We start from the raw sequence: 15,619 nt of genomic DNA, 5'->3' as shown, positions 1-15,619 counted from the left end.
ATGTTTGTACTTTGACAAATAGGTGTCATTCTCCGTGTTAAATAGTAGTAGTTCCCCTCCAGACTAGGTGGTGGCGGTAATGCGCCACTTTTGTTTCGTGTCAAGCGCTTTATGTAAACACCTGAGATAGAAAAGTAGAAAGCACGGGGTGTCCAAATTGTTATGAAATTCAGGGAACTGCATGATGCCGATCTTTGAAGGCTTTCCAGGAGTTACAGGAGAGAACAGGAATTCTGACAAAGTCTGAGTCTTCTGAGGATCACTTGATGATCAACTGTTTTGCAGGAGACTGACTCTATTCAGAATGAACTGACGTTAAGTTGAACCAGCCTGTATCTTGGAACACCTTTGTTGGCAACACCACCCAAAGTTATGGTTTTTAAGTTAAAAAATATTTTGGAACTCTACCCTTCACATCATACAAAGCACATCTCAACAGTACTGTAAAATTATTGCTTATTGGAAACAAACTCTCCAAGGGATTAAAAAGAGAGTTCTTTTGAAATTTCCCCCACCAGCAAAGCATCATGGGAAGTATGACGTCACGACCCCGGAATAGCACACGTTTCTTGTGAGAATTATCTAACAGAATCACCCACAAAACACACAGACATAACACAAAGAAGACAGCACACCACCACTTTGGGATTGGAATGTAATTTTATTAGATTTCAACCCTTGGGAGTCAAACTAAAAACGGAGCTGTCTGATTGGTCCATGGGAGAGCTCATGCAAATGAGAACAAACTCAATAGCTAGAATGTTCAACAACGGATTAATGATCAATACAATAATTACTATAAAATGTTCTACACATACATAAGGAACTAAACTAAGTAGAACTTCTATTATTTCATGAAAAAATAACATGTAATCAACCTACTTCATCAAATACGAACGAGAAAAGGGAAACCTTGAGTCAAGCAGCTGGTCAAGCCAATCACCCCAGGGGATTTTCATATCAATCTTCCCTCTACTCGACCCCTGCTGGACGACTGGAGAACCACACCCCACGGAGAATTTCACTCAAGGTTGCCGAACTAGAGCAAAAACAGCTCTTTTAAGGGCTTTCCTCATTTCTACTACACTTCGATCTTCGACGCTCCTGACCAGCAAGGAAGACCACCGGACCCCCAGTGAGAAGAAGGAGGAGGTCTTCAACTTTACTCGAGGTTAGTCACGACCATTATGAATTTTCCCGCGACTTTAAAAGGACCGTTACTGTAAATCAACGACCTTTTTCACACTAAAGGCCCGTACACACCGGGACGAATATTCGCCAGGCGTTATTCGCCAGCGTTTTTCGCCACGTTTTTTGTGTTCACACCCAGGCGATTTTCGCTGACGATGAGTGGAGTGAACATGCAATTTCATTCCCTGACATTAGATGGCGCTTAATGTAAAACAGAAATACTCCTGTACACAAGGTGGCGCTGCGCAACTTTACGCTTCTTAAACTCGCTTTTCCCTCAGAAGAAGAGAGCAAGTATTTACACGCTTGTCAGAATCAAACAAAGAAAACATGAATATTTCAAGCACCAGTAGCTCCAACTGGTGCTTGGTTCGGGGATGTTTTAGAATGTCCGTCATTATTGCTTCGCGGCTGTGTAGACGCTACTTGGCGTCTATCTTCTTCGCTGGTATGTGTGCTCAGCAAGGCAGTTTTGTGTTTGAGCGCCCCCAAGTTGTGTTTTACTGTAACTTCAGAAGCTCCAGACACGTGAGCAAAAGCGCCGTTCTCATTGGTCGAGTAGATTTCGACGCGACGCGTCGAAAAAAAAAACGAACCCGAGGCGTTTTTTTTTTTTGACGCTTTAACGCCTGGCGTTTTTTCGCGTCGGTGTGCACACTCTCGTTGGTGGCCTTTGTTTAGTCACGAGGCGTTAAACGTCGGCGAAAATCGCCGGCGAAATTCGTCCCGGTGTGAACAGGCCTTAAGACAACACTACTCACCCTCTGATAAACAATTTTTTTGAATAAAAACCGTACAAGTTTAAAATCGATAGGACGAACGTAAATGATTTGAACTTTTCCTTCGTTGAACCGGAAGTGGTCATGGCAATTTGATTCGAACGTAATTTTTAAAATACTTTTTAAAGCAAACCAACCGACGAATTTTCTTTTTAACGGACACAAATGTACAAAATGACACGTAGAATCGATACTGATCGACAAACAACAACTTTCTATCCGTTTCAGAGATCGGTTTTTGTAGTCATTCCGCCATCTTTATAGTTCTTGGAATTCGAACGTAGTTTTTACAGTTTTTAAACCACATTAAGTAGTGAAACTCCTTTCTAATTGATCAAATATATAGCAGTTCACATAATACTTTTTAAACACCGCGGTCGACATCTGTGGAAGTGCGGTCTCGCTAGCCGTCACTGACTTTTTGCATGCGCGTTGACATCATAGTTTACATCATAGTTTACATCATAGTTTACGGTGCACACCGCCAGCGAGCTGAAAAGACGGTATAAAGTGTTAATATCACCCATGTCAGTTACTCATCAAATAACATGTACTGTGCTCAGAAATCAATGAGAGATATTGCAGCTCTAGATTGTCTTTTGATGTACAGATTTATTCCTTTATTGCATGTCTGACCATTCTATAATCAACTACCAAGAATGTGTGTGTTTGAAATATATGCAATCAGACAGAATGTAAAAGTGAGTTTGAACACTAACAAGAGTGTTTTGTGTGTTGTTGAGCACGGCATGGAATGAAACAGAAATAAAGATTCTCCACGTAAAATGACACATCTGGTCCAGTCATGTCAATTCATTCTAAAGTGGCTTCTGTCCAAGATTACACAAAACTTTCAGTGGATTATTGTTGTTAATGATGTTCACTAATATAACAGCAAGCCTGAAGAAGATTTACTGTATAAAATTAGAGATATTGATATTATAGTCTCATTCAGGCTGTCTCCTTCAGTCAGCATATAACATGGAAACCACCCAAAATGCCAATTTATTAAAAGATTACACAAAAAAGTCACTGGATTATTGTTGGTAATAATGTTCATGATAATCTCAGCAATTTTGAAGAATATTGACAGGAGAAAATTACAGATATTAAAGTTTAATTCTCCTAGGCATCCTGCCTTCATAGTTAAAGAACATTTGATCCACCCAAAATGCCACTTTAACCGGTTTATAAACATTTTATACTATGAATAAGGAGGCCTGAATTGGTCTATTATGTCAATATCTTTACTTTTCTACAGTCATTCTTCTTCAAACTTGCTGTGATGATCATGGACACCATTACTAACAATAATCCAGTGAACGTTTAGCGTCACCTTTGAAAAAAGGGTATTTTGTAAGGTTTAAATATTACACTATGACTGTGAAGTGGTCTATAACTTGACTTTCTTATATTCTTCAGTCAAATTTGTTTAAACTTGCCGTGTAGTTAGTGAACAACACTTCCAACAATAATATGTTAAATGTTTGGCGTCACCTTTGTACCAAATTTTATTTTGGATGGTTATACGTAATACTATGAATGAAAAGGCATAACTAACAATAATCCATTGAAATGTTTGTGTAATCTTTTAATAAATTGGCATTTTGGGTGGTTTCCATGTTATGCTGACTGAATGAGACAGCCTCAGTGAGACTATAATGGCAATATCTCTAATTTTATACAGTAAATCTTCTTCAAACTTGCTGTTATATTAGTGAACATCATTAACAACAATAATCCACTGAAAGTTTTGTGTAATCTTGGACAGAAGCCACTTTAGAATGAATTGACATGACTGGATCAGATGTCATTTTACGTGGAGAATCTTTATTTCTGTTTCATTCCATGCCGTGCTCAACAACACACAAAACACTTGTTAGTGTTCAAACTCACCTTTAGAATCTGTCTGATTGCATAATTTCAAACAAACACATTCTTCTTGGTAGTTGATTATAGAATGGTCAGACATGCAATAAAGGAATAAATCTGTACATCAAAAGACAATCTAGAGCTGCAATATCTCTCATTGATTTCTGAGCACAGTACATGTTATTTGATGAGTAACTGACATGGGTGATATTAGCGCTTTATACCGTCTTTTCAGCTCGCTGGCGGTGTGCACCGTAAACTATGATGTAAACTATGATGTAAACCCGCATGCAAAAAGTCAGTGACGGCTAGCGAGACCGCACTTCCACAGATGTCGGCTCACCTGACCGCGGTTTATAAACGCCTGCCGACCCGTGGGTATTTCCACTGAAGATCAGTTCCAACGTATTTAGTACTTTTTAGGTTTTATGTTCAATTTTCAGTGTTTAATAATCTAATATAGGACACATGTTAAATTTGTGTATAAATTTCTTCAAATAATCTATAAGTGTGTGGCAGCCAGTATGAATATATTTGCAGGAACACAGATTTTAAAATGGCTGCTTGGCCTCCTGTTCGCTTTAGGATTGATGTTAAAGTTTTTATTAGTTTATAAATGTTTGTATGGTCTTGGGCCTTCATATTTATCTGATATTTTAAAGTATGATCCCCTCTGGACCCTGAGGTCCTCTGATACAGGCCTTTTGGTTATCCCAAAAGTTAAAACACACTGAAAGGCCTCATTCAGTTTTAATGGACCTCCTCTATGGATTAGCCTCCCAGAGAGCATTTACCATTTTATGTCTATTAAAGTTTATGTATTTGTTTTAAATAAATGTTAATTTTTTTTATTCCTTTTACATTTTATTTGTAACTCCAGAGTTTTGCTCTGAGGGATCTTCCACACCAGTGGCTGACCATTTCTGGACAACAGAGAGGAGCTGTTTGCTGGTTTTTCCAGAGAGCCTTTTGTTTTGTAAGCCAGTTAAGAGTTTGGTAAAGGTAAGTTAAATTTGCAGTGTTTAATAATCTATAGCAGTGCTCCCCAACCTAGTTAGCGCCACGGCCCGGTATGACGTAATTCAAGGTTTTCACGGATAAGGTTTCTTTTTTCAATAAACTTTATTGCACATTTTTTAAGTTAATGGATCGGTCTTTGAGATGTTGGTGGAGGATTACTGTAGCAACGCCACGCAGAAGGAGTAACAGATACGTGACAACACACATCCCGAGCTTTAATTTTGACACCCATGAATGGAACATTGCATGGGTCTCATCATCCTCCCCCCTTCTCATACTCATGGTGCAAAAAAGTACTGTCTGTTAAGTGTAGCTTTCTTTTCTGGAAGTGGAAGGCTCCTCCTGTCTCCTGGCCGGGCCTTTTCCCCTAGGCTCATTTTGCTAGCTTCTGGGTTTTATTTTAGCAGTAACTTATCACGTGGCCGAGAGGAGCACCTTGGTCTGCGTTACTGTTGACAGACGGGTGTGACAGTCACACAGAATCGGGCAACTTTTCTAAATAAAACTTCTTTCAGATTCAGATATAAAAAAAACGGAAGTAAGTTATTATTTCTGTGCGGCCCGGTACCAAATGACCCACAGACCGGTACCGGTCCGCGGCCCGGGGGTTGGGGAACACTGTATTTTAGGACACATTTATTATTATTTTTACTTTTATTTGTGTAGAACTATTTTCCAATAGTCTGAAAATATTGTTTGTTTTTGATTATTGGTCTGTGTGGCATAAATGTATTGCTTTAGGTATACATAATAGAAATGATGATCTTATTTTACTGGTGGTTTCATTTTTATATATTTTTTTTATAGATGCCACGAAAGAAGGGATTTAATATGCGTCGCACCAAAGTGTGTAAGGTTCAAGAAGAAGGTAAAACTTCTGGTTGTGTGTGTCAGGAGCAAATACAGAAGCCTTTGATTTCTGGAATGAAAGTAAGATTAACACATTCAAGTGATAGTACAACATCTCTTACATGTTGTGTTGTGGCTGCAATCAACCATGTTGTTGCTCCAGTGTGTACATGGAGGGACGCTGATGTTGACAATATTAGAAATGAAGGTGTGCAGTTGGTTTGTTCATTTAATGGAAGTGATGGATGTGTGAACAATTCCGAAAAGTTATTCAAGGTTTCTGAAAAGCTCAGTGTGTTTGGAAGAATTTGGGATGTTGCTATCAATGAGCCTGTGTATTCTGGTGATTCAAAGAGTGAAGATTTTTCACTGTATGAAATGATGCAGGAGCGACTGATGGAGGAAGATCTGTGTTTGTTGGATTTGCAGGGTTTCGTTTGTGCTGTCATTCATCACAAAGAGTATTTTGTTGTGGTCGATTGTGGTGCACGAGATTCATCTGGAATGTTTTCTAATATTGGAACATCTGTGGCTGTTTTCAACAGTTGCTTTAATGACTTGATGTTGCACATTTGGAACTTGAAAAAGTCTTTGAATGCAGAATGGTTTGGCATCAGTTCAATGTTTGTGAAAGAAGCTTCTTGGGATGGGTGTAATAATACATTTGGTTTGGGAGCAGAGGATGCACGTGTGAATCAGTCAGTTTTGGGCAAAAGACAGACTGGTTTTATAAAAGAACATGTTCAGGAGTTAAATGACAAAGTTGTGGTTGGCGAACAATGTAAAGTGTTAATGGAACGCAAAAATTCATTGAAAATTGGAAAAAAATGCATTAATTTAAAAAAAAAATCATCTTCAGTGATTTTAAATGAAAACAATTGTAACAGATTTGACACAGAACGTTGTGTAAGGGGATCTTTTCATCAAGGAGATCGGCAGCTTCAAAACAGAGGTGTGCAGTGCATGGCAATAGCCCTGGTGAGTATGGCTAAACACACGGATCGTAGTGTTTTTGAGTGGGAGGCAACAGACTTGGACCATGTTGTGTTTCTTGGTGATCAGCTTTACTCCTCGGTGTGTGAAAACAAAATCATCCCTGGAAATTTGAAGTTTTTGTCAGTACCTGATTTGCCCATGGATTCTGAAATTGATGGTAAATTATTTAAGTTTGAGTATGGTGAATACGTTTCTGGGATTGTTAATGTGAGTAATGGTAAATTTGTTGACAGTGGTGAAGTGATAACTCTTAAAAAGGGACTGGAGCACATGCTTGTCAAGTATAAAACATGTTTTTTGACCATAGGCAGTAGTACTTGTGCTGTTATTTCAGAAAACGGCCATTATGCTGTGGTGGATTCACATGCACGCAGTGGTACTGGAATGGCAGATGTAAATGGAAGAAGTATTATCATGTACCTTCCTAGTCTTAATGATTTATACAATTATATTTGTTGCTTGAGTATTTCACTTGCAGGGAAAGAAATGGCTTTTGAAATTGCATCCGTTGCTGTTACTGACAATGATCATAGTGAGAAAAATAAACAAAGTGTGCTTGAGAAGGATTGTAAAACTGGATTAAATACTGGGTCACAGTTTGGTTTCGGGTGCAGTTTAGATGTTCAAACTAGTCCCTTACTGTTGCATGAAAGTAACAGAAAGCGTAAGCTTTCTACTGTGCAACGTGAATCAAAGAAGACAAAATGGTATGATGCTAATGAAGCTAGTTTGGATGTTGAGTTTCTTGGTGATGTTTCATCAAAGAAACTTGAGTTTTACCCTGTTGATTTTGATGTTACACAAGCATTGTGTAAACAACTGAATGTGCATTGTGAAAACACTGCTTGTTCTAACCCTCTAGAGGTTGATATGTTGGGAATTCCATGTCAAACTGATCATATAGTAGCCGATGGCAATTGTTTTTTTAGGGCTGTGTCCAAAGTTATTAGTGGTACAGAGAAAAATCACATAAAGTTAAGACGTGCAGTTGTCACACATTTACAAAAGAATGTTGGAAATTATAGTTCTCTTTTGAGATCTGAAAATATGTCTGTGGATGAATATCTCAATGTTTCTAGAATGAGATTTTCTGGTAGTTGGGCTACAGAGGTTGAAATTCAAGCTACAGCTGACTACTTGGGTGTGAGTGTGTATACATTTCACAATGAACGTTGGTTGAAATATGCCTGTCAACGTAAGGCCATATCTAAACAAGGCATATATTTGCAAAATATAAATGAGTGTCATTATGAAGTTGTAACTTGCGTTGAAATTTTTCAGCAGCAGCGTTGTTTTGGGTTGTGTAAATCTATGGAAAAAAATAATTTGGGTCATAATATGAGGCAACGCAAAAGAGACTCAGAAATGCTGTCAGAAGGAGATTGCAAGAGTGTTAAACATGGCAGGTCTGAAGTTGGTGATTGTAATGAAGTTTTGTTTAGTGCATTGGTTAACAATGATCACCAAAACAGTGAAATCTATCAAAGTAACAATTTAGTTGAAAATGCTTTCAGTTTTTATCCATTGTCGTTTGAGAGTGCAGTTTTGTTGTCAAAACATATTGATTTAGATTTTGTGAAGCAGTATGAAGACATTCCAACTAATAATGTAACGCTTGGTTCTATTTGTAAGACAGAGGTCACATTAAATGATGGCAATAGTTTTTTTCGTGCTATTTCTCGAGTCATTAGTGGATCTGAAAATTGTCATAGAAGAGTTCGACTGGCTGTTGTTAAGTTTATGCTAAAGAACAGTGACATTCATATGAAGTTGCTGGAGAAAGGCTATGGAACAGTGTCTGAGTACATTCAGAAGTCACGTATGAAATATGTTGGCAGTTTTGTATCTGAGATTGACATTCAAGCTACTTCAAATGTTTTGGGAGTAGAAATTTTTGTACACAATGGTAGCATATGGAGAAAGTATAAGCCTGTAAATAGAATATTTGGAAATCAAGGAATTTATTTGCGAGAATGTGATAAGAAATATTATGAGGTTGTTGTCTGTGTTCATTGTAGTGGTGAAGCTGGATGTGCCAATTGGTGTAAAAGCAATAGTATTTGTTCTGACACACCACTGCTAAGATGCCGTTCTTTTCAACCACATAATGTTAGTTGTGATTCAGTTGGTGAATCTTCTTTTTCTAAGTATCTAAAAAAAAAGAGATCCTTTTACCACAAAATGCATTATCAAATAATTGAACAGCATAAACAAAAGAAAAAAGATATGAGTAAAAGGAAATATGAATCTGATTCTTTGCATAGATCCAGAGCATTGGAATTGAGTAAAAATAAGTATAAGAAAAATGCTATCTATAGAACGTGTGTTAAAGAACGTAGTGCTGCAAAATACAGAACTGATCCTTTACACAGAGATAAAAAAAAAAATGGAAGTAAAAACAAGTATAAATTGGATTTGTTACACAAATGTAATGTTAAGGAAATGAGTAAAAGAAAATATCAGAGTAATGTTACTCACAGAGAAAATGTTAAAGCCCTGAGTTCCAGAAAATATCACAGTAATGTTACTCATAGAGAAAATGTTAAAGCACTGAGTTCTAGAAAATATCACAGTAATGTTACTCATAGAGAAAATGTTAAAGCACTGAGTTCTAGAAAATGTCACAGTAATGTTACTCATAGAGAAAATGTTAAAGCACTGAGTTCTAGAAAATATCACAGTAATGTTACTCATAGAGAAAATGTTAAAGCACTGAGTTCTAGAAAATATCACAGTAATGTTACTCATAGAGAAAATGTTAAAGCACTGAGTTCTAGAAAATATCACAGTAATGTTACTCATAGAGAAAATGTTAAAGCACTGAGTTCTAGAAAATATCACAGTAATGTTACTCATAGAGAAAATGTTAAAGCACTGAGTTCTAGAAAATATCATCAAGATCCTCACTTTAGGAAAAGTGTGTTGGATGGGAATAAATTGAAGCGACAATTGAATAAAGAACGGTTAGAAGAGTTTGATGTTGTGATGAAACAATTTTTGGATAAAGTTAAGGATGGACCCGGGTTTGTTTGTTGTGTATGTCATAGGTTGTTATTTGAACATCAAGTATTACATTGTAGAAAAGAGTCCTACAGTAATGCAGGACTTGAACTTATTGCTGATCAATGTATCACTTCTGATTATTTGCATACCTGTAATGCTAACTGCTCAAAAAATTGTGAATGGATGAAAACACCAAGAAGCAAGTTGTGGATTTGTTACACGTGTCATGCTAAAATAAAAAAAGGTCAAGTACCAGCTGAAAGTGTTAAAAATAACTTAGAACTTGAACCTATACCAGCAGAATTGGCATGTTTAAATCAATTAGAACAACATCTAATAGCGTTACATATTCCATTTATGAAACTGTTAGCATTGCCCAAAGGTGGGCAGAATGGTGTGCATGGACCTATTACTTGTGTTCCTGCAAATACTGAACAAACCAGTTTTTTGTTACCACGCATGTCTATTGAGGGTTCTCTTGTGCCTGTGAAATTAAAACGGAAGCTTACTTATAAAGGACATTATGAATATCAGTATGTTGATACGGAACGTGTTAAGCAGGCTTTACAGTTTTTACAAAGCCATAATTCTTATTATAACAACGTGAAATTTAATAATGATTGGATTAATGGTTTTTGTAAAGAAAAATCTGATGTTGTAGAAAAAAATGTTGAATGCACTGCAGATGTTGACGTTTCAAATGTTTTAGGAGATGAACTTCTGCATGATAGACAGCAGCATTGCATGTTCCAGGACACTTGTCTAATGCCAGTAGACATTGGTCAAGAGGCTTTGGATCAATATTTTGATCACATTTTGAATGTAGCTCCCGCTGAAGGCAATAGTCCGGTGAAGTTGTTGTCCGATATTACAAATGAGGCTAAGTGTTTTCCTGTGTTGTTTCCCAAGGGTGGACCAACATATCATGATGGAAGACAACATCCTTTAACTCTATCACGATATTTTAACAACAGGATTCTTAATGCTGATTGTCGTTTTGCACAAAATGTGGAATATATTTTTTTTGCCCAATATATGACAGAATTAGAAAAGGTCGTTTCAAATGTTTCGATTGCAGTAAGAAAAGGTAAGTATAATTTTAAAAATAAACGAGTAGTTACTGGAGAGTTGTTGAATAGTGATGATTCCATTAAAAGGATGTTGGAATTTGATGATGGGTACCGATTTTTAAAACCAATTAGAGGTACGCCAGCTTTTTGGCAGGCGGCCCAGAAAGACCTCATGGCTTGTGTGAGGCAGCTTGGAATCCCCACATGGTTCTGTTCATTTTCTTCAGCTGATATGCGGTGGAAGAATTTACTTTCCTGCATTCTGAAGCACGAAGGTAGAACTGAAACTGTGGAGCAGTTGGAATGGGCAGACAGATGTGAGCTTTTGCGTCGGAATCCTGTCACTGCTGCTCGGATGTTTGATTTTCGTTGGCATTGTTTTCTGAAAGAGGTTCTTATGTCGCCTGCATGTCCTATAGGAAAAATTAAGGATTATTTTTATAGGGTGGAGTTTCAGCAACGAGGCTCACCACATCTTCATTGCCTGTTTTGGATAGAGGATGCACCTGTAATTGACAGAAATACAGATGCTGAAGTGATTGCATTTATTGATCGTTATGTGACTTGTGAGTTACCATCAAATATTGACTTACTGGAAATTGTAACATCTGTGCAAAAACACTCTGAAACACATGCGAAAACATGTAAAAAAAAAGGAACTGTGTGTCGTTTTAATTTTCCTAGACCACCTTCTGCGCGTACATTCATATCACGTAGCACAAGTGCTGAAGAGACACAGTCTTGTCAATGTGTGTTATCACAGAAAGAGTCTTGCAACTGTAAAGAAAATGCACAGACACAGCAATTGAAGAAAAAAGAGGCTTCTGCATTGATTGCACACATTAAAGCTGCTCTCTCAACTGATGGGCCAACTTGTGACAATGTTGAGGATTTGTTTGAATCTGTTGGGTTACACCAAAGCACATTTGAAACTGCATATAACTGTTGTGCTCGGAAAACCCATGTTGTGCTGAAACGTCAACTTAAAGAAGTTTGGATTAATCAATATAGCAAGCCACTGTTAAAATGCTGGAATGCTAATATGGATATACAGTTTGTTGTCGACGCATACGCATGTGTTGTGTACATCATTTCTTACATCTCTAAATCAGAGAAGGAAATGGGTTTATTATTGCAGTGTGCACAAAAGGAAGCAAGCAGGGATGGAAATGCTTCTGCCAAAGAGAGTCTAAAAACATTAGGCAGTACATATTTGCACAACAGAGATGTATCTGCTCAAGAAAGTGTTTATAGACTGACAAATGCACATTTGAAAGAGTGCTCTCGGAAAGTTGTGTTTCTTCCTGTTGGTGAAAATACTGTTAAAATGAGTTTACCGTTAAAAGTACTAAAAGAAAAAGCATCAAAGCATTCTGTTAGTACAGATGATATGTGGATGACAAGCATTGTGGATAGATATAAGAACAGACCTAAGAGTGATGATTTTCCTTCAATGTGTTTAGCAGTATTTGCTTCCGAATTTCGTGTGTTGTCAAAAAATGAAAGTGCTGCTAAGCGAATAAAGTTGAACAACAACACTGGATATGTTGTGAAAAGAACCCGCACACAACCTGCTGTTGTACGTTACGTTAAGTTCTCTGAAACAAAACAGCCTGAACTGTTTTATCAAAGCAATCTGCAGTTGTTTTTGCCATACTACAGCGATAGCCAGCTGAAACCTCAAGGTTTTGAAACGTATCAAGACTTTTTTCATAAGGGCACGATAAGACTTGGTAATTCAGGTCTGCAGTTGGTAAAGTCCGTGGTAACATTAAACAGAAGTAAATTTGAAATTGATGGTGATAAATTGGTTAATGCTCAGCAAGGGATAGATAATGCTGGTGTAGTTGAAGATGGCTGGTGTGAATTATGCCCTGAGCAAGAATTGGAAAGACTTGAGTGTCAAGAGTTGTTGCAGAACCAAAAAAGTGTAGATGATGAACAGGAATTTGATATTCCTGATTTAAGAGTTTCAGCTCAACATAGCCATTTCTTTCAACTGAATAAAACAAAAATGCCTCGTAGTGATGGCTTGGCTTTAATTCGCTCTTTAAATGAAATTCAGATGGATATTTTTTACCAAGTGAGAAAATGGTGTGTGGAAAAGGTTTTGGGAAAAAAGCCAGAACCATTCCACCTGTTCATAACAGGAGGTGCAGGGACTGGTAAAACTCACCTAATTAAAGCAATACAATATGAATCAAATAGACTATTGTCTCCTCTTTGTCGTCATGTAGATGACATCTGTGTTTTGTTGACAGCTCCCACAGGAATTGCTGCGTTTAATGTACAAGCAAGTACTATACACAACACTTTCTGTATTGGTAAAGATGTCCGCTTACCTTACACACCACTGGGTGAGGAAAAATTAAATTCTTTACGTGCCATTTACAGCAGTTTACAGATTTTGATAATTGATGAAATATCCATGGTAGATCATAATTTATTAGCATATATTCATGGGCGTCTGAGGCAAATAAAGCAAACTGGTAACTCTGCATTGTTTGGAAATGTTTGTATTATTGCAGTTGGGGATTTCTTTCAATTACCTCCAGTGAGAGGAAAACCATTGTATGTAGAAAATGTGGGTATGGATCTTTGGTGTGGTGTGTTTAAAATTGTTTGCCTGGAAACCATTGTACGCCAAAAAGATCAGGAATTTGCCAAATTACTCGGCAGAGTTAGGACACGATGCAAAGGTACTGAAATGTTAAAAAGTGATATCCAACAATTGAAGTCACGTGAAACGGGAGAAGGCAGCGCTGCTTTACATATTTTCCCAACTAATGGTCAAGTAAATCAACATAATTTAACCCATCTACATTCATCCTGTCCAGATTATGTAACTATTAAAGCTCAAGATTATGTAAATTGTAAGGAAACAGGTAGACAAGTGTTACTAAGTGGTAATCATTCAAACGCTAACAATACTTGTTTAGCAGGAAGACTTCTTTTGGGGAAAAATGCACGTGTCATGCTTTGTAAAAATGTTGATGTGGCAGATGGTCTTGTCAATGGTGCATGTGGAATTGTGACTGATATTGTCTATAGAAACTCTGACTTTCCACAAATTGTTTTTGTGAATTTTGATAATAAAGACATTGGAAGACAACGGAAGAAACAGTATGAAAATCATCCAGGGCTTGTCTCAGGTTCTGTAGCCATTGTTCCAGAAGAGGAACGACTCACAGGAAGAGGTGGTCTGAGACGTCAGTTTCCTCTAAAACTTGCTTGGGCTTGTACTGTTCATAAAGTTCAGGGTCTTACCATTGATAATGTTGTTGTGTCTTTGAAAAAAACCTTTGCTCCTGGGCAGGCTTATGTTGCATTAAGCCGCGTAACAAGTTTGTCTGGTTTAATTATTCAAGATTTTAAGGAACAGGCCATTTATTGTAACAAAACAGTTTCTGAATATGTGGCAAACATGCCTCAATATCTAATAAATAAAGAAAATCTCACTTCTAGTTCATGTGACTTTAGCATTTTCCTTATGAATGTGCAAAATTTAGAGTGGCATGTAAAGGACTTAGCTTTGTGCACAAAACAGTTACATGCTAACTGCATAGCTGTAACTGAAACATGGCTTCCAAATGCCCCTTTTACTGATGCATTGAACATCAGTGGCTACAATTTTTATAGTATGCCACGCTCACTGTCTTATAGTGGAGTAGATCCTAGACTGAATGTCATTAAAGGCTTAAAACATGGTGGTGTTGGAATGTACACCGTTGAAAATATCCTGTTTGAACATGTAGAGGTACAAAGTGTAGATATTGAATGTTTAGTGCACAGATTTATTAAATCGAACATAGTCGTGGCAGTTCTGTATCGTCCACCATCATATGCCATTTCATTATTTAGAGAAAACCTTAAGAAATTAGTCGATCTGTTGGAGCCCCTGGGTGATACCATTGCTATAATGGGTGATTTCAATGACAATCTAGTAAACTCAAAGACAATAACTGATTTCATGGCACATAAAGGTTTTATTCAACTGGTTTCTGAAAACACAACGTTAAAAAATACGATAATCGATCATGTGTACTTAAAAACAACAAAATATAAAGTCGAATGTACAGTTGTACAAACATACTTTAGTGATCATGATGGGATTCTTTGTCGTTTTAAACATGTAAGTGACTGTTGATGATTGTGGCGAAGGAGAAAGGGACATCTTTATCTCTTTTAAGTCACAAACGTCTGACTTAATATAAAACGTCAAATGTTGAACTAAATACATGCTTGTGTCAGTTATTGTGGCGAAGGAGGCGGGGAGAAATGACGCATCTGCGACATTTTTATCTCTGTTAAGTCACAAACATCTGACTTAATGTAAAACGTCAAATGTTGAACTAAATACATGCTGGTGTCAGTTATTGTGGCGAAGGAGGCGGGGAGAAATGACGCATCTGCGACATTTTTATCTCTGTTAAGTCACAAACATCTGACTTAATGTAAAACGTCAAATGTTGAACTAAATACATGCTGGTGTCAGTTATTGTGGCGAAGGAGGCGGGGAGAAATGACGCATCTGCGACATTTTTATCTCTGTTAAGTCACAAACATCTGACTTAATGTAAAACGTCAAATGTTGAACTAAATACATGCTGGTGTCAGTTATTGTGGCGAAGGAGGCGGGGAGAAATGACGCATCTGCGACATTTTTATCTCTGTTAAGTCACAAACATCTGACTTAATGTAAAACGTCAAATGTTGAACTAAATACATGCTGGTGTCAGTTATTGTGGCGAAGGAGGCGGGGAGAAATGACGCATCTGCGACATTTTTATCTCTGTTAAGTCACAAACATCTGACTTAATGTAAAACGTCAAATGTTGA

General features: G+C 37.3%; 1 long non-coding RNA gene across 1 annotated transcript; it reads left to right on the top strand.

Annotated features, from left to right (window-relative positions):
- The first annotated feature begins 988 nt into the window (after positions 1-988).
- Positions 989-7,257, top strand: LOC144987061 (uncharacterized). Its single transcript, XR_013650922.1, has 3 exons — positions 989-1,171; positions 4,723-4,844; positions 5,670-7,257. It is a non-coding gene; the product is annotated as an uncharacterized LOC144987061 (long non-coding RNA).
- Positions 7,258-15,619: the final 8,362 nt, after the last annotated feature.

The sequence above is a fragment of the Oryzias latipes genome, chromosome 18 (assembly GCF_053564925.1).
Source record: "Oryzias latipes strain Hd-rR chromosome 18, Olatipes_Hd-rR_3.1".
NCBI classification, from domain to species: Eukaryota; Metazoa; Chordata; class Actinopteri; order Beloniformes; family Adrianichthyidae; genus Oryzias; species Oryzias latipes.
This window is presented reverse-complemented; position numbering and strand designations above follow the sequence as displayed.